This window comes from Canis lupus, chromosome 13 (assembly GCF_048164855.1).
Source record: "Canis lupus baileyi chromosome 13, mCanLup2.hap1, whole genome shotgun sequence".
Lineage (NCBI taxonomy): Eukaryota > Metazoa > Chordata > Mammalia > Carnivora > Canidae > Canis > Canis lupus.
The window spans coordinates 23,106,264-23,131,476 of record NC_132850.1 but is presented as its reverse complement, the minus strand read 5'-3'; the positions used below and the strand labels follow the sequence as shown (position 1 = coordinate 23,131,476).

At 37.7% G+C, this 25,213-nt stretch overlaps 1 protein-coding gene and 2 long non-coding RNA genes across 12 annotated transcripts in view; 1 reads left to right on the top strand and 2 right to left on the bottom strand.

The window, feature by feature from the left end:
- The window catches only part of SYT1 (synaptotagmin 1), a 542,097-nt gene that overhangs the window by 164,297 nt on the left and 352,587 nt on the right, over positions 1–25,213 (bottom strand). The window lies entirely within an intron of this gene.
- The window catches only part of LOC140602795 (uncharacterized), a 311,552-nt gene that overhangs the window by 173,237 nt on the left and 113,102 nt on the right, over positions 1–25,213 (top strand). The gene's annotated exons all lie outside the window — the stretch shown is intronic.
- Positions 17,080–19,875, bottom strand: LOC140602170 (uncharacterized). Its single transcript, XR_012005144.1, has 2 exons — positions 19,605–19,875; positions 17,080–17,212 (listed from the first exon to the last, which is right to left on the bottom strand). It is a non-coding gene; the product is annotated as an uncharacterized lncRNA (long non-coding RNA).

Here is a 25,213-nt window from a genome sequence, read left to right as displayed (position 1 = left end):
AGGCAGATGGATTTCTTTTCTTTTTTTTTTTTTTTTTTAAGGCAGATGGATTTCTAAACAGTAATACAGAGGCTCATTCATTCATTCATTCATTCATCCCTTTGAGTGTCTATTTAACACATTGATGCTTAGGACATTGAAGGAATAATGAAGAAGTTCAAATTTGCTTAATTTGCTTAAACAGTTTATAATCCATGTGGGCAGATGTGATTAACATACATGAAGCAAATTGTAAACAACAGGACAGCATGTTAAATGCCAAATTAAATGGGGTCTTTTGCTTGACTCTGATTCCATTATGTAGTCATAGAAATCTCTCTCTACTTGTCAAAAGATCTCTTGTTGAGAATTATTTTTAAAAACTTAAAACTCAAGAAATTGGGAAATCTGCCTCTCTGCCCATAAACTCTTAAAATACCGTTAATGTATTTAAAAAGCTTCAGTAAAATAGATTGCTTTGAAAAGCAGAAAGTCACAACCTCTACATTGAGAAATTTTTACCAGAACCTCTATCTGCTGATGTGATTTTGGTGTGTGCTTGGCTACAGAACAAATTCCCAACCCCTGCTGAATAACTTCCTAAGGTTATTGATGTTTCTCGTTGAATGTAGTGATTAGTCTTGATAACAAAAGTTTGTTGACTGAGGGCCCTTTTATCTGCACAGGTATTAACCAAATAATTAATTTTATAAAATGTCTATAATAATAGTCTGCTTTCAATGATAAGGCAAAGTCATCCATATCTTCACAATATTGGAATGTCTGAAATTTGACATGGAAAAAATGATGTTGGGTCTTCAGGTAGAGATAAGCCCCAGCACGACTTCCAGAGGATTTAGATAAGGCTCCAGTCAGCCGGGGAGCTTGCTGTCTGCAGGCTCCGGGGAGAAGTGCTTTGGTAAACAGGAAAGGCTGCCAGGTAAGTTGGCAGAGGCGAAGGCGATTCACGGGCTAATCAGTTCGGAAGCCTTTGGAAGTTTGTAACAGTTTTCAGTCATGCTGTGGACAACACAATTTCGTGGTTAAAGGCAAATCCATTTATCCTATCAAATTTGTAGCATGTCGCTTTTGAGTTCTGATTTCCAAGTTCAAAACTAAGAAAGAGTAGGTCTCAGGTTTTTCTTCCCCTAGTGGAAGCTACCTTTCTTCTTTTGTATTAAAAATCATCATTAAAAAGCATCTTTTGAATTCTGCTTCAGTTGGTATTTGGTTTTCTTTTGATGCTTTGGATTTGGCTAACCTTGTCTTTAATTTTTTTCTATCTTTGGCAAAGATGCCCAAGGAAAAAGAAAATCGATTCCAAGAATTAGATATGGCACCTGATGGCAACATTTGGTTATTTCAATATCCGAGCCTCTAGTTGTTTCTTTTCTAAGCAATTTCATAGGATGATTAAATCCCGTTATGGTAAAAGAACGTCAGCTAGACAGGCAGGTAGATTCTTGATGCTTCTTCATGCTGGTGTACGACTTCAGGCCAGCAGTCATAAGAAACAAAGAAAAATGTCCCTTAGCCTTGTCAGCCTCCTGTTTTGGAAGGATTTCCACATCCCCCTCCCCCGTACTTTCTGTTTATTATTCTAGGGGCAAGTGACAATGTTTTCAGAATTCCCTGTAACTTGGAGCGATTTGATTGTACTGACAGGAGAGCTGTGTGGTTGCTATGCATGAGCAAAGAAGATCAGGATGTTTGAGTCTTTCCAGTCATGAAAAGGAAGAGTCAGGCTCATTAATTTCATTACTATACAAAGTGACAGGTAGACACAGGGAAAACAAAGCCCCTTGCTTGTCTCGCTACCCGCAGGACATTTTTCCTTGATTATCCAATGGATTCCTGCTGTTACAGACCCAACTTATTAATTTTCCTTTCCATTTGTTGTTTTCTCTGTGTCTCTCAACGTGTTTTTTTCTCCCTGGCAATTTGTAGCATCATTTCTTCTTTTTGTTTCTCGGTTTTTGGATTTGAACTTTCATCTTTATTTTTCTAAAGTTCCCGTGATTCTTGATTTATTTTCTGTTCTTGCTTTTGAAGGAACTTCCCTATGCCAGTCCATCTCATATATATACATATATATAGTGGCTTTTTGTTTCTTTATTTTTCCCCCCATTTAAATCTTATCCCTTTCCTTTAGAGTGGTACTTCAAGCACTGCAACTGGGAGCACATGACCTCAAAGCCCTTTGTGAATCTTGCTTGGTTTTGTAAATTCACCCAGAATGTACAATTTTCTTTATTCTCTTTTCCTTGTCAAACATAGCCATTTCCTCCCTTAAAAGACTCTCGAGGGGATCCCTGGGTGGCTCAGTGGTTTGGCACCTTGACTTTGGCCCAGGGCGCAGTCCTGGAGTCCCAAGATCGAGTCCCGTGTCGGGCTCCTGGCATGGAGCCTGCTTCTCCCTCTGCCTGTGTCTCTGCCTCTCTCTCTCTCTCTATCATGAATAAATAAATAAAACCTTAAAAAAAAAAAAAAGACTCTCGATAGACTTCCTCCAAACGTCTGCCTGAGTAATACCACACCCGAGCACTTTATATTGCCTCTCATGCACATTTAGTTATGCTTTCTCATTTGTATTATCATATATATGATTATATATATGATTTTATTTATTTATTTATGAGGGACACAGACAGAGGCAGAGACACAGGCGAGGGAGAAGTGGGCTCCCTGTGGGGAACCTGATACAGGACTCGATCCCAGGACCCCAGGATCACGCCCTGAGCCAAAGGCAGACGCTCAACCACCGAGCCACCCAAGCATCCCTGTATTATCATATATCGATCCTTGTTTTCTAGTAGCTTTGTAATTTGCCTCTTCAACATGGTGGGAGGGGGCTACCTACCTAAAGAGAGATAATGGTACTTTCCTTTCCTTGGCTTTCTATGAAGTATCTATCAGTTGGATTGGGTATGTGGGGAGTCATAAACAAATGCTTATTGAGTAAATGAAAGCATAATTAAAGGCAGAGAAAGCCTTCTTAAAATACTCTTTAGACCTAGTGAGGACGTGGCTCCATTGGACTTCTTGTTAAAACTAAAGGATATCCTTTTTTTTTTAAATACTAAAGATCAAATACTGATTAAACTTTAGAGATGTATTTTCCAGATTGTTTAGAAAATTTGTGCAAGTATTCTTTATTTTTCTAATAAAAGCTTATGGAAAAAGCAATGAAGTTCATTTTATTCCTGTCATTTTTCCTAATTTTTATGCTGTGTATCCCCTATTGTATTATTGATACTGATAACGGTTTTTCCTTTCTTACATCCAGCACCTGTGATATTCCCTAATCTAATTTCTCATTTACATACTTCTTTCACTTCATGAGCCTCTTCCCCATGACCTTACTCCATTTGACCCTAAAACTAAATTGCAGAGAAGCTAAGGTGGTGGATTCCAGAGTCTCCATTTATGGGTGAGAACACTGAGGATCTGAAATGTGGCTTCCATAATGTGATTCATATTAGAGTCGGGATCAGACTGAGGTCTTCAGTTTTCATGCTCTTTCCATGTATTTTCATGTCCCCATTGAAAACTGAGCAAATATTCATTAATTTTATTTGCTAAGAAGAGTTTAGTTTGGTAAATATATTTGTATATGACTATCAGGCTTCCTCGAACTGAAATAATTTTTTATTGTTTATGCCAAATCAGTGACAGTTGTTTGTCAAAAAATCTGATTGATAATAATCATAGCATCATGGGCAATATCAAATATACAAAGGATTATGAATCCTGACTCCAAGTTTTGCCACTCAAATTGCCAAATAAATTTGATCCAAGTTATTTAAACTTTCCTGAACCTTAGATTCAACACCTATACTGGGAGATGGGTGGAGAGAAGAGACTCTTGTATGAACTCTTAAATGATCTGTGACATGTAAATTTGTAACGTGCAAAGTACTTAGTATGGTGTGTAATGGGAAGGAGGGTTTTAAAGGCCAGTTACTGTTTGCCAGCAAGTCCTATTGAAATTTCGTAATTTGAAAATGCATAAAACTTTACTGAAAAAGAAAACTCTAAAAGTTACATAGATAATAGATGAAATACAAGCAATTTGTATGTCTACTACAATTTTTAGCATACTCGACGTGCTCTGCCCTAATGATACAGCAGAATGTCAGGGAAACATTCTAAAATAAAGATTGCTGTGCTGTCAGAAAATCGAAAGGCAAAGCATTTTGATAGTGTTTAAGCTATTCATGGATAAATAATAGAATAAATCAAACTTTTGAGAGAATAAATAATAGTTCTTTAAAATCACAGTGGCCAAACATTGTTTTTTATTCAAATAGAGTGAAGAGCATTAGAATAATATTAAAATTTGTACTAATGGAAACAAACACAATATGCACTGTTCTGTATTTTCAGTAATTAGCCCAGCTAATGCACCTGAAGTAAATGTTTTAACGCAGCAGTAAAGATATTTGTGGCAAGAATTTTACTCTTTCTAGTGGCAAAATGGTAGGTTTTGCTTGATTACACTTAGTTCTGTGGTGCTTATGCATTAACAGTATGCTCTAGGATGCTGTTTTTTTTTCCTTCAAAATTGGCCAACTATTTTAAGTGACTAAAACAGCTACCTTGAATTCAGTGTTTTTTATTCAACAATTATTTACATTTTTAAATTAGAAACATTTTTTATTAAGAACCAACTTTGTATGTAATATGTTTCCACTAAATAATACATAACATAGTTTGAGTTTATTATTTCATTTAAATACTAACATCTTCATTCATAAGTGGAAAATTTAAGGTACCAGAAATAATGTCACTGTCCACAGATCCTCGGAAAGGATCATGGCCCAATCTCAAACTCAAGCTTTTGAGCCATCGAGCTCTTTCTATTAATCCAAGCTCTGATTATTCCTTTTCAAATCAATCAATGATGATAACATTTAAGTTTACCTAGGATCATGATTTTGGTCCTTTACTATTTAAATCTTTCCAATGCCATATACATTTAATATTTCTTTTTTTTTCATTTAATATTTCTTATTCATCAATTTTTTTGCTGTTTCTGCCCACAATTTTCTTTTTTTTAAATTTGCCCACAATTTTCAAGAAAATGGATTCATGTAGCTGAAATTTACATTTTAGTATGTTGTAAAATAGTGAGGTAGAGAATTTCCTTAATGATTAAAAACTGTGAAACTTACTGGAAGAAATAGTTGTTGTTTTATGGTTGTTGTTTTTTGTTTTTTGTTTTTCTTCAGTACTTTACCTACCCGTAATCATCAAAGTCAAGAACCAGGTCACTGAGCAACTATTAGGATGGTTATATCCTTAGAGGATCACTAGATTGGGATACTGCCTGTAAGAAACATAATGACCTCACTATACTAGTGGCCTCTTAAGATTCTTTGAAAAACGATAGTGGATACGTTACTTAACACATCCAGGCAAATGTCTTTTTTCAAGCAATGTAAAATTTTATGTTTGAAGTTCATCTTAATGCTCTAGAGTGAAATAATAAAAAGATAATTTAGTGGGCTGATGTGAGTAATCTTTTTGATGGGGGGTCACACTATTCTCTGTGAAAAGAATGTTTACTTTAAATTATTGATAGAAGGGAAAAAATAGCAGAGCACTTAACGTAAAATAGATAATCAGAAAGAAGGATCTTGAGAAAAAACAATCAAGAAGTAGAGAACATTATCTCCTCTTGAAAAGCTTACAGCTGACCTCAGAAGGATAGCACATTGACTTATAAGTGGCAATTGATTGCTCTAAATCATTTTTAAAATCAGTGTTCTTTGAAACCTACCATACATTTGAGACAAACAGCATGAAGCTTGAGAAAGCATTCTGTGGGCATTGCAAGAGGGGCAGTAAGTAATCCTGTGTTCATGTTAACCTGGCTTAGCCCCCTACCTGAATTCTGTGTTCCAGACTCCACTCCTCGTCCATCTTGAAGCACAAGGGGCTGCCTCATTTTCCATTTACTCTACCTCCACCGTGGGCTGCTCTATGCATATTTGACACGTGGGGGAGTGAAGAGAGGGAGAATAGAACAGAGTCTGGGGAAGCTATTTGGAACTGTTTGGTTCCCTGGCCTTTTCTCTGGTTGTCCCAGAGCAACCATCGAAATTGTGAAGTGGGGAGGAGAGGTGGTAAATAGTGTGTGGAGTGCAGTGCATTTCCAGAAGAGCTGAAGCCTGACCTCTCCTCCTGCAGTTCTCAGAAGTGGCAGAGAAAGGGGCTGGCATCTCCACATTTCCCTACGTTATGAGAAGGGTGTTAGTTGCTTTATTTCAGGGTCTTATGGGTGAGAATTTCCGGTACAATCTCAAAAATGCAAATGTGAAAATGATGAAGACAAACTTAGAGATGTACATTCTTTCATAAAGTACGAGTATTCTGTGGAGTTGGACATGTGGTGCGATTATATAATAGTTAATGTAAAAAATGATCTTGGCTCTAGTCCTCACCCCAGTCCCCACCAATCAAACCCAAAGATTCCACAACAGCAGATGCTAACACCTACGGCTGGAAAAATATCAGAGAAGAGTCATAAGGTTGGAGTTAGATAGAAGTTTCTTTTTCTTTGAAAAGATGGGATAAATACTGTTTATTTTGAGTGATTTTGTAATTTTCTAGGCAAAACTCCAACTATGCTATAAAACAAAATAGGCTCCTTGGTGGGGGGGAAGCAAGGTATAAAGAGAAAAAGTCTTTAACACAACTGATGAGAATCATAATCAATATACAGTAATGGAAAATAAGTTTCTCAGATGGCCTGAAACATGATTACTCTGTTATTGTTACAAAGCAACACACAGGGTTCTGCATTTCTGGATCAGAATAGATTTGGATTGATTGACCTCACAGTGTCTTAAAGTTAAATATGTTTATGTGTGAATTTTAATAAATGTGAAATTAAATAATAACATTAAAATTTTAGAAAATCAGTTATAATGTTATGTATTGGTTCAACTCATCATGGTATACTAGAAGATACTAGAGGCTTGGAGTCAACTCTGAGTTTAAAATTCAGTACGCCTCTGTCTTCTTTGAGCCTTCAATTCTCTACATGAAAGGTGGCAATCACACTGAATAATAATTGTGAGAATTATATGAGACATCTGAATACCTGGCACACAGATGGGGTTAAAGAATGCTAATTCTTTCCCCCATTATAGATAATAAGAAATATATATCAAAATCTATTCTAAAATTTACTATTTTTTATCCTAAAAGTATTTTTATTGAAATATAATTGACCTACAATATCTTGTTAGGTCCAAGTATACATCATTGGGAGCCAGTATTTTTAAATATTACAAAATTATCCCCAGGATAAGTCTAGTTACCATCTGTTGTCATAGAAAGATATTACAATATTATTGATTATATTCCCTATGCTGTACATTATATCCCTATGATTTACTACCTGGAAATTTGTACTTCTCAAGCCCCCCACCCCCCCACCCACCCAACCTGTCTGCCTTCTGGTAACTGGCAGTTGGTTTCCCGTATCTGTGTTTGCTTCTGTTTTATTTGTTTTTTAGGTTCCACATGTGAGTGAAATCATATGGTATTTGTCCCTCTGTCTCACTTACTTTGTTTAGCATAATCCTTTTTAGGTCCATCCATAATTGTCCCAAGTGGCAACATAAAAGTATTTCCTGGAAACATTTAAAATGATTGGACCCAAAGAATAAAACTGTTTACCTGCTGGGTTTCCTCCAAAGATATTGTTCTAAAAATCAAAGTAAAATAAAACTGACCCAATGTAACTTCTACAACTTGGAAGGAACATAGATAATTTGGAATTAACCCAGGGTAAAATAAGGAAGATATTTAAATTTTAGATTTACAAGAATTAAGAACATGTTCTCTAATTTCTGAGAAGGAAGAGTGAGAAGAAATAACCATTGTAGCAGAAGAGATTGAAAATGTTGGAGGCAGAGAGGTAGAGATCTTTTTAAGAGCTAACATATATTGAAAGAATTTTGAATAGAGCAGATTTGGCATATGGTCAAGTCTTACAGGTACTGAAGGTTAGCAGGCAGTTTTGTTTTTCATGCCTGGCCATCATATCATGTACAGTGTCTTTATTGGGTTTTAAGTCTGTGGCTTTAAAGTTTACTCATACTGTTTGGGGGACCTATAGTAGTATGAGAATACAGAGCACTCTTGGCCCTTATACCCTGGAGGAACAATGACAGATGGGGCTGCCAGAGGTGACTCAGGTGCCAGCAGCGAGGTGATCCCCATGTCATGCGCAGCAGTTTGCAAGGAGTATCCTTAGGTCTCATAATATGGTCAGATATTTTAATATCATAAAATGATCCCTCTCTCTCTTTAGCAGAATGGCTTGAGACACAGGTCTACTGGAAAACAAGAATGCTTTTCTGTACAAACAAATTGAATTTTTCCTTAGGACAATTCTAACACTCGGATAGACATGAGAGGGTTCTAAACTTCAACTTTTGAGTGGATTTGATCATTGGATGAGGAGTATGGGGGTGCAGATTTAGGAGCTGCAAGAGCTCAACCATGTGAGAAAGTTCAGATCTGGGAAAGGTTAAGATTCTCACGGCTTGGCATCATCCTAGGCACAAGATACACTTTTAGTTCAGAAAGATGGGATTACCAGAACAGAACAGAATGTTATTTTACAGTTCATTTTCACTGGCCCAGAGTTAATGACGCATGAGAAATTGCCGTCACTTTGTGGGTATTAGGACAGATTTGAAAATGCTGGGTTGTTGCAGTAACTTTGATTCCACAAATCTGAATTTCTTATTAGAGAGGCATTATATAAAAATGGAACTTTTTTGGTGTTTGTGGTTCTCTGAGGAAGCATCTTGTATCAGTTTCTGAAGGGGTTTTGGGGTATGTGTATGTGAAGTATGCCCCTGGGAAGTGTCTTCTCAGACTGCATATTTCTGTAACTTTGGGGCTGCCGGCATTATTAAGGGCCAGAGAACAACAGCAAAGTCCTGAACGTCTACTTTGAAGTTCAATGAAATAGCTTTTTTCTCTAATTGCTTATTTACTTCAACCTCTCATGACAAGACATTCAGAGTACTTTCCAGTTTCAGAGCAACCTAGAGAGCCTCACTGAAATGGATCAAAATGAAGCAAATCCACCAGAACAATAGTAGAAAAACTGGAGGTTCTGCTCTGGGTTTATCAAAGCAGTCCTGTATTTGAATTTATCCAAGGCCATGGGAAATAAGGAGCAGTGAAATTAAAACAAAGGAAAATCTCGCAAATGAGACTGAGCAAGTTTCTGTTCTTTCCAAGGCTGTGGCTGCCTGTAGGAAAAATAGGTATTTGTAAATCTTTCTGAAGCGTGTTTGCCCTTTGCCTTGTATGTCCGCACATAATCAAAGACCTTTGAAAAAAAGCGGAGGTTCTTTAACGGCCTAGTTATGGTAGAAGTAAGATACATCTTCAGTCATTGTCTTCTTCTGATGCCGCATGTCAGCTCTAAGCCTAGATGTGTTAGGCTGTATCCAAGTCTGAATATGCAGTAAACAGGAAATTCAGTATAAGGCCCGCTATTGTTCATAATATTTAAAAACTGTGAATGGACTTTCCCCTTGTTTTGAATTTAGGGCTCTGAATTCTATTTCCTTGTAGGGAGGTCAATGTTAAGTCTAGATGTGCATGCCAAATGGCGTGTCTTTCTTTAATTGGAAAAATGGAAAATGATGCAGTGAGTACAGAGAAGAGGAAGAGAAAGCCCAGGTTCAAACTGATTACGGAATTGACCTAGGAACAACACCGGTTCGAACTGTGTGGGTCCATTTACACATGGATTTTTTTTTTATACGACTGCGAATGTGTTTTCTCTTCTTTATGATTTTTTTAACATTTGCTTTCTCCTAGCTTACTTGATTGTAAGAATATAGTATGATACATACACAAAATATGTTAATTGACTGTTGATGTTATTGGGAAGGCTTCCAGCCAACAGAGGGTATCAGTGAGTCACAAGCTATGGCAGGCTTCCAACTGTGTGGGAGTGGGTGTGCCCCTAACCCCCAGGTTGTTCAAAGGTCCACTGTATACTGAATATTTAAATTGACTTATACTGAATATTTCCTTCATTTTATGTGAGAGAAACTTCAGTTCCCCTCAGACCGTGTTTTCTCTTTCTTCATTACCAAACCTTCAAATCACCTCATGAATTTCTGAGCCCAAATGTCCCATAATTTTACCACTTTAACAATCAGTCACTTCTTTATGTTTTCCCTTCTAGTCCTTATCCATACATATATGTTTAGGGTGGCCTTCATGGTACATGCAGTTTTGTATTCAGTTTTTTTATTAGTAATTTTCACATTTTACTACATGGACTTGATGAATTCTTTCAAAGATTATTATTAAAACTTAAGCAAGAAGGAAAAAACATGATGTCTGGGGATCCCTGGGTGACTCAGTGGTTTGGCTCCTGCCTTCAACTCAGGGCGTGATCCTGGAGTCCCGGGATTGAGTCTCACATCAGGCTCCCTGCATGGAGCCTGCTTTTCCTCTGTCTGTGTCTCTGCCTCTCTCTCTATCTGTGTCTCTCATAAATAAATAAATATTTTTTTAAAAAAGCATGATGTCCATTTACCCCACACTAAGCTAAAGAACTAAAAGATTATAGGTACTACTGAGGCCACCTCCGACCACCTCTGATTGCGTTTTGTTCTCTCTTCCCAAGAGGTAACCTCTACATGAATCAAACATTTTTTTATTCCTGCGCATTTCTTTATGCTTTTACATAAGTGTCTTCATAAGAACTTTTTAGACTTAACTATTTTTTTAGATGTTTTATTCCTAAGAGAACTGCAGCACACATCATAGCCAAAATCTTAACAGTTCTTTGAATTTCATGGCTTAGAGTCAAAATAGCCTAACTTCAAAACCACAGCAGTGTAGGAAATGCACCATACATGATTTGTCTTCCAAATTACCAGAGACCTCCTACACACCCTGAAATCCATGCTATGTGTATTTTGTGTAGCGGTCACGCTCTGTATCCTTGGTGGGACCATTACAGTTTACAAAAGTGACACTTTCAGGCAGACTTCCGCCTCCGTGCCTTATGTGGTCGGCATTCTCATTTCATTTGGACTGTTTGAAATTAGGGATGCTAAATCAGAGAAAACAAACATAAAACTGCCTTCTAACACTGTCACAATCATTTTGAAACCAAATAAATCAGAATCCTTATTCTTTAATGTACAATCCATAGGGATACATAAAATAAAGGTGTACTTTAAGTTGGTTGTAGGCTGAGAAAAATACCTTACTTATTTTTATAGCAAAACAAAATAATCTCTTTTTACATTAACTGCTTAATTTGCTTCATCTAAGCAGTTGATCTTTTTCTCCTTTTTTTTTTTTTTTTTTTTCTTTTTCTCCTTTTAGGAGCTTTGTCCTTAGGGAAATAAAATGCTAAGCATTGGAAGAAAAGATGCAGATACCACTGTGATGTGTCTTAAAACATGAGTTAGTTTGCTTGCTACTTTAAAAAAAATGATTTATTTATTTTGAGAGAGAGAGCATCTGAGCAGAGAGAGGGAGAAGCAGACTCCCTGCTGGGCAGGGAGTCCTATGTGGGGTTTGATCCCAGGAAACTGAGATCATGACCTGAGCCGAAGGCAGAGGCTTAACCACTGAGCCACCCAAGCACCCCTGCTTCCTTCTTTATTGATCCACTATGTACAGAAAGGAATTTTCACTTCCGAGGCCATAACCCAGTATCTGAGAGGGATATGGATATTAATATCCATTTCTAAAAGTATTTGAGGTTAATAGTGAGATGCTGTTCTTTCTTTATTCGTTCACTTAACCATATAGTTCTAGTGAGGTGATGATGATGATGATGATGATGATAGATTCTGAGTGTTGTTCAGCACCAAAAAGTGTGACTTCATTGCAATAACCACTGGCAAGATGATAGATGTAGTTGGTATTAGCCATGATACAAAAGCATCATTTAACCTCAAAACATGACTGCTAATCATCAAAACCACACTTGTAGCTATCAAACATACTGAACTACACTTGTAGAAGGAGAGGGATTGGCTGTTTTTCCACATCTCAATTAGTATCTTTGTCTGCAAGGTTAAATGTGAGTTATTTTCATCTTCAATAAATACATTTCCTTTAGCTTCAGGTAAAATTCAGTCTTGATGCATGTCGCTAAATATCTGTGGAGGCAAAATTTAACAAAATTGTCTCTATTGCTCTAAATCTTCAAGGTCATTTATCTTGGCAGTGGCCATACAGAGATTCACCTAGCCAGTTGTTACAAGCTACTTTTGATAGTGAAATGGTCTCTACTGGAGAGGGTACTAGTTTTCAGCAGCTAGCTTTGAGACTTCTTACAGTTAATTTAGAGGTGATTTATGGATATATATATATATGTATATATATATATGGAAAAATACAGTATCCTCATGTTGTATACAAAGTCTTTGTAGTATTGCTACTCAGCGCAATTCAAGTGTAGGATAAATGAGAAATGTGAATTAATACATTGGGGTGGGCAGCATTTTACTTCTGCATCAGGCAAAGTAATTAGCATTAGCTTTTTGGAAGTACTCCTACTATTAATAAACTTTTGAAAAACCACATACTCTTTATAGTAGTGTACTATATGTACATAAGCTACCGTGTGGATGCTTGCCTTAAGAAGGAAGCGAAAATTGAAGAAATCTAAGCCAAGATTGAAAGAGAAAAACTGAATACTGATGGTATAACTGAAGCTTTAGGACACAAATATGTGGAAGCCAGGGGAGGTGGGTATTGGTTAGTTGAGTTTCAAGAACAAATAATTCACTTATCACTTATTTAAGTGAGAGTTGGATCTCACCAAAGGAATATTTATTTTATTTTATTTATTTATTATTTATTTATTTATTATAGTCACAGACAGAGAGAGAGAGAGAGAGAGAGGCAGAGACACAGGCAGAGAGAGAAGCAGGCTCCATGCACCGGGAGCCCGACGTGGGATTCAATCCTGGGTCTCCAGGATCGCGCCCTGGGCCAAAGGCAGGCGCCAAACCGCTGCACCACCCCGGGATCCCTCACCAAAGGAATATTGATGAATATATCACCATTTTATTGTGTGAAGACTCTTCCAGCTCCAAGTACACATTTTTTTTGGTCAAAAAAAAAATTGTTTGGGTTCATTGACTCAATCCCTTTTAAGGTATTATTTATTTGAGAGACAGAGGGACAGGGAGACTGTTGGGGGTGGAAGGGGGAGCGGCAGAGGGAAAGAGAGTCTTGAGCAGAGTCCATACTGAGTGTGCAGCCTGACATGGGCTTCGATCCCACCATCTTGAGATCATGACCTGAGCTGATACCAAGAGTTAGCCGCTTAACTGACTGCACCACCCAAGTGCCCCAACCCAGCCCCTTTTAAAGATCTTGGAACTGTAGCAGGAGGAAAATACACATTTTCCTATATTTCTATCAATATACTTGATCAAAATGTTCAGTAAAATTCTTGTCATTTTAGCACAAATAGCTCAGAAATCATTGTGCTTGAGAGGATTATGGTTTGATAATTTAAATGCCATTCCAAAGCAAGCAAGCACAATAGCAAAGATTTTTTTTTTTAAAGTCCTGGATATATTAAAATTAGTCTGTATCTAGGGGATTTTGCAGACCAACAACCTGAGATTCCTTTTTGAGCTCCTATTCTCAACACTGAATGGGTTTGCATTCTAATATTCAGAGGCAATTAGATACACCTGTGCTAATAAAAAAAAGGAATTGCAAATATTAGTAAGGGGAGTGTGTGTCAGAAGATGGAATTTGTTTTGCTGATTTTCTTGTCATCTGCATGTTATAGAAAGACATGGCAGTCACTTGCTTTTAGCTTTTTATTGGAAGCCATGCTCTCAATCTGCAAATTGTGTCATTTTTCAAAGCTGTAAGGGGGTTGCGGAGTAGATCATCATCATTCTCCGGTAAACTCCTCTCTTCCTACATCTCTCACCTTAGGACAAAGTAAGCTACAATTCATTTTTTTTAATTCTAGGCATGTGTTTTAATTCAAGAGATGCTTAAAGTTGCGATAATCGTAATCTAGGTAATTAATTCATGTAACACCTTCTCTCTATTAACATACATCACTGTATCCTAAATGGTTAGGTGTCTAATAATGTGGCTGAGCAAATCTGTTTAGAAATCCACATCATCCCTTGTAATATGCAAGCAGAGCGATTTAGCAGTACACCACAGCGTCTTCTCAGACTTAGAATCCTCTCCTGGAACAACGGCATGTACTGTAAGGGGGGGAATCACATTGTAAGAGGAAAAGAAGTCCTGTAGAAGGCCATTGCTCTTGTGAAAGGCCATTAACTTCTTGGTTCCTTAGAAAAACAACCATTCTCCTTTACTCTTTACTAAGAGAACACTTTTGTTCAGGTATCATACAGCTATTAGAATACTCAAGAATAGTAGGCTCCTTTTCCAGATCTGTGGGATGACTGATGACTGGATTACGTCAGGTTTGTAATTCTTTTCTTTTTTGTCACTCATTGGCCTGGGGTTGGGCATAAAAGCCAGGACTACTGATACTATATAAGGGGAATCTGCGGAAGATGGCTGGGAAGTATTGTTTTTCTCCCCGATAAAGAGATGGTTCTGAAGGTGAAAAAGACTCCTTTTGCCTTTTCTCCCCACCATCCCACTACCTGATTGGATTGTTCTGTATATCATGTTTGGAGCTGTCATAGCTATCTTTCAGTTATGCAGAGAAGGTTAAGGGAAGCTCAGTTACTGGCTTGAGAGTTACTCAGAGTTCCTGGCTCCAGCTGTAAACTAGCTCTGGAACTGCCCATGCCAAGACTTAATTCTATCTGAGGCCATTAAATGCTTTATTGTGTAAATTGCCGGTATGGTCAGGATAAATTAGATTATGCAGCAGTAACAAACAATCCAAAGTATCAGGAACTTAAAACAACCAAAGGCTTGTTTTTCATACATGTTGGAGGTCTTTGTGGGTCAACAGAGCTTCTGGTTGTTGTAGTTACTCAAAGATCTGGATTGATAGAGTAGATGCATCTCCAAAATTGCTGGATTCAGTTCCAGAGGGAAGAGAGAGTTCTGGATAGAACTGTTAAATGCTCTAGCCCAGAAGTGACATACACCATTTCTGGTCACAACTAACCTCTCAGAACTGGTCACAGAGCAACACCTACAAGAAGGTAAGGAAGTACTGTTATGCCATCTGCCCTTAAAGAATGATCAGAAATACCTGCTGAACAGTACTGATGATAACTGTATCAGCTTAAGTTGAGAATCCTGTTATGTGCCCCAGAAGGCATCCTTAGTGTAAGGATGATGATTAAAATTACTGAATATTAGCTACGTATCAGCTGCTGTTCTGTGTCTTGACATACGTTATTGTATTCAGCATGTACAAAAATCTTATAAAGTGAGTACTATTATTCTCATTTTCTGATGAAAAATTGTCTCAGAAATTTCTTGCTCAGAATCATTAGTAGGTTAATGTTGGAGTCATGATGTCAAATTAGGCTATTTAGTTGCAGAGCCCACATTCTTAACTGCCAGGTCTGATGTCTCTAACAGTTTTGCTTTTTAAATACACACACACACACACACACACGTACACACCCATATCTATCGTCTGTCTGTTATCTGGTTTTCTACTATGTTAAGAAAAACTAAGCATGCGCAACTACCATACTTCTGTTGAAAAACATAAGATAAAATTTCATTAGAAAATGTGTATCAGTTACTACCCTGTGAGCTGGTGTCAGCATATTAGACAAATTTTGAATCAGTTTTCCCAAAGCAGAGAGGGGGCAGTTTTTCTTCCATGACTCAGAGGTGCAAAGTAAATTTTATAAATTTTCAAGTCTGAGGCCTCAGTCACTAATAGCATGAGCTCTACTCACCTGGGGTGAAACAAGATTGAACACACCTTTCATCATCCTCAGAAAGAAAGAGGGTACCCATAGCCCAGAGCTAATCACTTGGTGGATGCTCAAATTCTGCACATAAATAAGCCTTACATTCAGATAATGACTGCAGATAGTTATTATTCATAGAAGTGTGACTACTTCTAGTTTACTCTTCTCTGGAAGACTATTTTCCTACTGGTACTCATAGACTAAATAAGGGTACATCTGAACTTTGTGATTCTGGAAGTTTATTTGACTCAGATTTTAATTTTGTCTGTCTGAGCAAGTTCTGTTCATTTACAGGGGAGATTTCCTGAATTTGGATTTTGAAATTTGGATTATGGAATTTTAATTGAAAAATTCGTCCTTCAGGTTCACAATGTTTTGTTTGGTAAGATTCCTCTTATGGAAACTACTGCTTCCTTGTTCATTTTTTTTTATTTAAGATTTTATTTATTTATTCATGAGAGACACACAGAGAGAAGCAGAGACATAGGCAGAGGGAGAAGCAAACTCCTGGCAGGGAGCCTGATGCAGAACTTGATCATGGACCCTGGGATCACACGCCCTGAGCCAAAGGCAGACGCTCAACCGCTGAGCCACCCAGGCATGCTGTGCTTCCTCATTCTTAATCAAGGTTATTTGAGTGTTACTGATCTTGTCGTCTTTTCTCAGAGCATGGGTGTGAGTCAGTCCAGTAAATGAGAGCATTCCATCTCCCCCCCCACCCCCACCCTGGGCATGAGTGGTCCATAGATGGGCACGTTATTCAAGCCTGTGTAATAGTACCCAGGTTTGGACTGTTGTGACAAATGTTAGATCTAGAAAAGTCAACAGAAGGGCAGAAATTTCCCCATCTTCACGATCTATCTCTGCATTTAGCATAGTAGGCGCTCAACATGTATTTGTTGAATGAATGAAGAAGTCACTTTATGCTGATCTTACTACACTGGTTGATTGTTAGCCTTGAGCTGCCAGGAAGCTACCGTGTAGATGCTTGCCTTAAGAAGAAAGCGAAAATTGAAGAAATCTAAGCTAAGATTGAAAGAGAAAAACTGAATACTGATGGTATAACTGAAGCTTTAGGACACAGATATGTGGAAGCCAGGGGAGGTGGCTATTGGTTCATTGAGTTCCAAGAACAAATAATTCACTTATCACTTATTTAAGTGAGAGTTGGATCTCACCAAAGGAATATTGATGAATATATCACCATTTTATTGTGTGAAGACTCTTCCAGCTCCAAGTTATTAGAATGGATGACCCAGACTGTATTACTCTAAGTCACTGACTTGAACGTTTCACTCATACAGCAACCATAAAACCATCTGCAGAGAAAGAGAGACCACAGTTGTATACGAGCATTACTCTCAAATTTAAAATATTTTAAATGAAAAAAAAATATTTTAAATGGCTCAAGGGAGTTGATATATCTGAGGATGCTTCAACTTCAGGGAATAATTCCAGAGAAGCCCTTGATGGGAGTAATAGTAGAGATATACTTACATACTGGGATTTTATTTATTAATAAAGAGTTTGTGAGAGTAGGAGCCAAGAGCTCTTTAGGACCAGGAGTAACTTATCCTGGAAGGCAGATATACTCAGCAGTGTGGCCTTTTCCTTCCTGGAAGGACTCTAGAAGGAGTGTTGTTACAAGTTCAGCTCTCAGCCTGAATCTTCCTTTATCCCTGACAGTGGCATCTTTTGTCACACACTTAAGAGCTTTGTATTTTCCTCCCTATATACAAGCTGTATAAATTTGAGTGAGTTAGTCTTTATGATGGAAATATAATGCTTATCTTATAGATTTATTCTTATTTTATTATTTTTTAAAAGATTTTATTTTTATTTATTCATGAGAGACACAGAGACATAGGCAGAGGGAGAAGCCTGCCTGATGTGGAACTCGATCCCAGGATCACAACCTGAGCTAAAGGCAGATGCTCAACCTCTGAGCCACCCAGGCGTCCTTCCTATAGGTTTATATTAAGTAAGATTCAGGCAAACTACTTAATAATTACTGGTATTATTAATTACTGGTAATCATTATTACTATCAGAAGATTCAGAGTATAACCGGTTTCTTGTCTGGTAGCCTACGAAATTTTAGCTTTCTATCAGCCTTGTTTTGATTTAGCAATCTACTTCTAGTATATGGGCTTCAAAATCATCATTTTTAACATTCTAGTCCAATTTCTATAATGAGACTTTATTCTTCTGAACTACTGTTGGGATGAAACATCTCAAACAACAGTTTTTCTAGGATTGAAGACTTAATCTTGTTGATCTCTCCAAAGTAGTGAGACCATGCGTATGGTTAGGCTCCTGCTATTAACTGTCACATGACTTGCCTAGATATCTTCAAATGATCAGATGCTAGTTTTTACGTCCTCCCTGGCGGTATTCACTACTTCTCTGTGCTCAATGCTTTGCTGGACATTTGCCTAAAAAACTTACCTGTGATCTCTGTCCAGCTGTCTGATTAAGCAGCAGCTCCCTCATCATACTGTGTGTGTCCCCCCGGCTCTTTCTGCCCCGGCTGGCTTTGTCTCCTCACCATTTACACTTTGAACTCTTTGGATGGAACACTTGGGGGTCCGTGTGAGGAAAAGCAGGAATAAGTCACAAAGTGGTTGCCTTTCAACCTCTAAGCCTGGAAAAGCCATATAGCTCCAGATAACATGCTTGAGAGTGGGAAAATAACTAAAAGATACAAAACCCCCACAAAATTAGTTTATTCTGTCAAGGATCTCCTATCTCCAAAGCCAGAAAATGAATTGATTTCATGAATTCTTGCTGGGTTCTTCTATTTTTAATATAATTACTGGTGTATTAGAATCGATCCTATCAGCAACCTCCTTTGCAGGGCTCACTTTCAACTAGGATTTCCTATCTGTCAAGAGTCTCTGGTTGACTTCAACTTTTGCCCAAGTGGTGTTTATGTGTTTGTCTCACTGGTATCTGTATCAAATCTGTTTTGCCTGCTTGTATCCCAGCTGACCTGCCTTTCAGCTTTTGCATTTTTAAAGAACATTTTATTATTCTTCTACTTTTATTTTTTGGCTAATTTTGCCTCTCTGTCTTCTTTGCTGCATAATTACATCCTATTTACTGCCAAATTCCTCTTGATGGCATTTTGAGACTCAAGACTTCCTCATTTTCCAAACACTGTGTTTGTCCATGCTTTTGATATTTCTATACCTGAATTGCCAGGATGATTTCTAGCAAAGAGGCAAGAAACGTCTTTGGCTCTCATATTATTATTCAAATAATTTTTCTTTTCCCAGTTTTTCCTTTCCTTTTTCTAAGAATGTCAGTAAGGTGCAATGGAGGTTCTCCATCACCTGCCCAATCCAACCTTTCCCTCCATTGAATCCTTGTTTAGAACATATTTCCCTTTTAAGTGACTTACTCTTGTGTACTCTCCATCCATCTCCTTCCACTTACAGGTAATCTTATCTTTTTGGTACAAAAACAATGTTCTTAACTCTCCATCAGGGGAGAACTCAACTTTGAGTATTTCCTCAGAAATGTCATCAGTCTTGCACCAACCTTTAAGTGACTAGTGTGCTTGCTACAATATGGGTGGGATTAAAATGGCCTGTGATACTAACCAGGTCAAATGAGCTTAGGTCTGCCACAGTGAACTTTAAAAATTTGACTTAACCAGTCCAACTAACCTTTGCTATTATTTTTTTTAACCGATAAGATCTTCACTGACCTTGACTTTTCTGAAAACCCAATTCGAAATGTACTTTCTCATGAATATTTTCAGCCTCCAAGATGGCTCTTCTTACTTTTCCACTGTGAGCTCCTTTAGTGCAAATTCAGAGTTTTTACTGTAGTTTCCTGTGCTTGTTTTTGATTTTCTAATCTGGAAATGTTCTCCAACTCTTTGAATATGTGTTTTGTTTTGTTTTCTTCTGTTTTAACTATGAGGCTTTTGAGTATCTAGGTTTATGTGCTGTAAGCATCTATTGTATTGTAACTCTCCCCCCTCCCAACTGTCATTACTGTGTATTCTAGAAGGTCGTTTAGCACACAACAGGCAACCCACTAAATATTGAGTGATCAGTTGCCAATGTTTAGGTGGTAGTAAAACAATCTACCATGTGTGAAGGGATTATATGTTTTTATTTTCTCCAATTGCTAGTGAGATGTTAATAACCCTGGTGTCATGAATAGTGCCTCATTAATTGTTTCTCTTACAGAAAAGAGCTGTGAATCATTGATTTTGCTTGCACTACTTTTCATTATGCCCTATATATCCCAGCAGTATTGTTAATTCAATGGAAAAATGTTTAAAACCAATATTGTAAAGTCTAACTATGGTGGAAATCATTCCTATCTCATAAATTACATCTCGAAAGTTGCTGGTTTGCAACTTCCAATATCTTTTCAACAGTAGTGAATCAAAAGTGCTAGTAAACAGATAAAAGAACTACACGAAGACCCCTGATAGCTCTTGACTTTGGAGCACTCTTCTTGGTGTCTTAATGTCTTCTCTGTAAAAACTATACATTAGAAGCTCACAGATGATGAGATAATCACTAAAATTCAGTTATCTTCACTTTCCCTTACCTCTTATGACACTTGGAGTCAGAGACAGGTTTAACAGTTTTAATAAAAAAAAAAAAATCCCTCCTCCTTTGAAACTCTTGCTTTTGTTCTTTGACTTCCCATACATTTCAAGTTCTGTCACTTTATCCATGTAGCACTCCGAGCAAATGAATGCTTTGTCACCTTTATACTGAAATCTTGTTCTAGCTGGTAGGCTGTATAAGGGTGATGGAAAGGCACCATCTCAATCTTCTTGGAACTAACAGTAGCCAAGATAAGAGGTGAATACAAATGGTTATGATACAGGGTAGAATTAATGATAACTGCCTCAGAGGCAAAGGTAGAAAAAAAATGTAGAAATTCAGAGAAAGAATAGAAGAATCAGAATGGCCTCATCAAGGATGCACAGAATCCACATGTGTGGAGCTAATGGGGGAATGACAGGCAATGTGAATAAAAGAATGGAGGGAAAAATAATTACCAGATTAGAAAAGGGAACAATATCTTTTACTTAGATTCTCATGTTGGAATATCTATTTCTACTACTCAAGTCAGGCACTTCGTACATGTTGCCTAGATTATTTGGATCATTTCCTAGGTAGTCCCCTTTTTCCAGCCTTTCCCTTTCCCAGTCCATTCTGAAATACATGTCCAGAGTAATTATGTTAAGCTCTACTCAGATTATTTCCCTGTTCAAATACTTCAGTGGTCCCCAGTGAAGCCTGGTGTTCAAGGCCACTGATAATTGGGCTCTACTCACTTTTAGTTTTATCTCCATTTCTCTTTGTGAAATATGTGCTTTGAACTTCCTAGTTATCATTGCCACCCCCATTCTCTCAGCTTTCCCTAGATTTAAAGTTTAAATAATCTTTTCATTTTCATTTTACCATTGATTTTCACACTCAAAACAATCACCATGTCCTACAATATCTGTTATACCCAATACCCTCAAAAGGACTTTCATTTTTCAGAATTGACCACTAATATCTCTAGAATCTATTCTCTATTTTATGTCTATTAGATGATTTCTGTAAAACATCATTTTTGGTACAATTAGATACTAGTTTGAGATTATCTCCTGAATTGTTCCTCCTAAAAGCTGGTCTTAATGCTGGAAAGAATTAACAAAATTAAAAAAGATTATCTTCACTTTTCTTTTCTTTTTGCCACAATTCTTGCAGTTAGATTTTTCTTCCCATAAGCATTACGTCATAAAATTCTGCACAAAAATACAACGTTCTCCTTAAAAAGTCAAAGCAAGGTTTAAAAGTTTTTCCTTTATATTTGAGTTTTCAAGTAAAGAGCAAGGTGATATTTTCTAAAGCATGGTTTCTGTTTAAAGATATAACAATTTCAGAGTCACGGTGAAAAAACTCAATGCTTATACTGGATTTTGCCATCATAACAGCTGTCACTCCATGGAAACAATTTCTAGAATTTCTAGGAATTGTATATACTTGCTAAGACTGTTCCCTACTTATAAGACTAAGTTTTAGAGTAACTTTAAATATGTTCTTGCCATTTTTACCACGTAAAAAACTAAAGAGCGAGATTTCAGTTTAGAAATAAAAGCTGTTCAAAATTAAAATTAGATGCCCAGTTTTACTAGCTCAATAAGTACTAGATTGAAATGTGTTAAAACTTAGGGGTGAGGGGAAGGTTAATAGGTTAATATAGTAGAGATCTCTTTAGTTTTATGATCAAATGTTGATATTTCCTGCAGAAGTGTATAGAAAGGGAAAGTCTCTGTGAAGAGAGAGAAAAAGTGCAAAACCTCTGAAGGAAATCATGTGGAAGGTTCTTGAGGAGTGAGGTTACCGGACAGGGAAAACCTTTAGCAGATTGTAAAGATAGTGAGGGCATAGCAGTGTGCAAAGCCGGTGATGGTGATGAAGGTATCCACAAAGGCACCTGAATTTTAGGCCCGGAAAAGAGCAGAGAACGCTGATGGGGATCAGTATGAAATCCTTCCCTGCAGTGCTTTAAAGTGCCCAGAGTGTAATTGAAATGAATTGATCAGTTGTTCTAACACCTTTAAAAAATGTGGTATAAGAGTCCATTTTGAAACTGGGTTAAATGGATAACTATTTTGCTTTATGTTCGAGTATACAGCATTATGCTTTCATGTAATAAAACTGATATTAGGCTCTTAAGCTTTATGAGGTGTGAATTTACTCCCCCTACCCTGGCCACATTCTTTCCTCCTTCCCTCTCTTCTTCCTTCCCCGGGCTAACTGAATTTGTAATGTTGCCATCCCCCCACCCTCTTGATGGCCCTGTTAAACTTTGCTTTCCATCTCGGAGTTAAAGATATTTAGCACATTTAGAGAGTAGACTTGTGAAAATTAACATTTCCTGTAAAGCCAGCCATTAAAAGCAACAACTTACGCCACTCCAGAATGATTGACTTGAGACCTCCTGCTTGCCAGTGTCAAGGCTTCATGATCCTGGAGTTTGGAAACTGGGGAAAGGGCTGAGATTTTCTGCAGTGCATCTCTAATTTTAGCATCTTTGCTCCTGGGTAAGGTTCTCAAATTCATTCCTGCTGCATTGATTTTGTTTTAGAATATTTTTAGTAGGGACACAAGAAGGACCTAACAAGTGTTCTTATCTTAATTTACCAGCGAAGTTGCATCAATGTGAAAAAAATGCCCTCTGCCTGATGTTTTGTTTGATACTGAAATGTGAGAAAGCATGTGGTTATACTTGAGTAATTTAAGAAATTCTCTTTAACACATGGCAGAGAAAAACAAGTCATGGAAAAATGAAGAAACGGGGAAATTGTTCTCTTCAAATTTTGGAGACAATTTTAGGAGAAAAGTGGCAAATGCCCTGTCTTAGTCCATTCAGGCTATAACAAAAATAACGTAGACTGGGGGACTTATAAACAACAGAAATTTGTTTTCATAGTTCTGGAAGCAAAAACGAAGACACTGGCAGGTCAGTGTCTGGTGAGAGCCTACTTCCTGGTTCACAAATGGCTGTCTTTTTGCTGCATCCTCACAAGGCAGAAAAGGGCAAGGGGACCCTCTGGGGCCTCTTCTATAAGGGCACCAATCTCATTCATGAGGGCTCCATCCTCAGGATCTGATCACCTTCCAAAGGCCGCACCTCCAAATACCATCCTGTTGGGATTAGGTTCCAGCATATGAATTGTGAGGGGACACTAACATTCAGTCTATAGCACCCTTACATACAAGTTAAATATTAAGCTCAATACACAATCTTACTATGGATGTTTTGGGAGGAGAGGGCATCTTGCAAGAGAGTTTAGAGCCTGGGTAGATTTGGGACCTCCAGGCTTCAGTTGGAACCCTTTGCTGCTACTTAGTGGTTGAATGGCCTTGGTGACTAAATCTCCTTCACCTTCAATTCCTCATCTGTAAACTGGAAGTAATATCAGCATCTGCCTTATAGGGTAGTTGTACCGAGTAAGAAATGTACAGTGCCTGCGGATTCCTGGGTACGTACTCAGTAAGTGGTAGCTATTAGGACAATGAAGCTCCAGCGCATAAAGCAGCTTCCAATAAGCTCAGCACCTGGGGAGTTCTCTCTGGGCAAAACTGTCTGACCAAAGTCTGTCTTCTTCCCCTGATTGAAAGTACACTTAAATGGCCTGAGGGAGGATGAGGATGAAGTTCCTGGCTTCCTTAGCCTCTCAGTCCCTTTCTCCTTGTCAAGTGAGGCTCTCTCCTGGCAGAGAGGTGGTGATTGGGAATGATACGGGCAGAGCTGGGAAATGATCTCGCCTTCACAAAAACCTAGGTGATTCTCATGTAACTTGGCCACTAGATTAATTTCCTAGTTATTAAAACCAATTGCCATAGACTGGGTGGCTTCAAACAACAGACATTTGTTCTTTGCTGGCTAGAAGTCCCCAACTCAAGGTGTTGGCAAGGCCAGGCTCTCCCTGAAGGCTGCGGGAAAGAATCTGTCCTATTCTTTGAGCTTCTGGTGTTGAGGGCAGTCTTTGTTGTTTCTTGCCTTGCAGACACATCATTCCAATCTCTTCTTTTATTGCTATCTGGCTTTCTCCCTGTGTGTCTGTGTCTCTTCTTTTTAGGCTATGAGTTCTACATGGTTAAGAGCTACCCTACTCCAGTCTATCAGCTTAATTTGATGAGGTCTGTGAAGATTTTATTTCCAAATAAGGTCACATTCATGGGTATCTGGAGTTAGGCTTGAATATATCTTTTTGAGAGATAAAGTTCAACCCACAACACCCACTATATACGTCTGCATTGAACAATATATTTCTCATTTCTTAATTTTAGTTATTTTAGTTATTTTAGTTATTTTCCTCTGTTTTTTAAAAACACAATTTTTACATTTGAAAACACACTCAAAAGTTGCCAGTGTGAAAAAGTCCTCATTAAACAAATAGTTTTTTTCTAGAGTCTTTCCTCATAGGATTTTCTTACCATTCTTTTACAATCAATGCTAGGAAGAAACCAAACTCCTTGTAGAAATGTGATACACGTAATAGATAGGGCTGCTGGGTATCAGTGTATAAACCTTAACTATTTGGCTGACATTATTGTGGTTTAGGATTAAACCGGTTTTCAAAATCAGTAAATGATGAGTTTTCCCTCTCAGTAGTCCCTGGCTAAAGTAGAGTTTTCATTACTGGGATTTTAAATATAATTAACCTTTTTATAATAAGATTCTGAGTATTTTTGAAGACTCATTTTACCAGAGAGTTATCAGTTTAAGGAAGTCTGAAAGGCTCACCTCCTATATGTTTGAAACAGTTTTTGGAATGTGAGATAT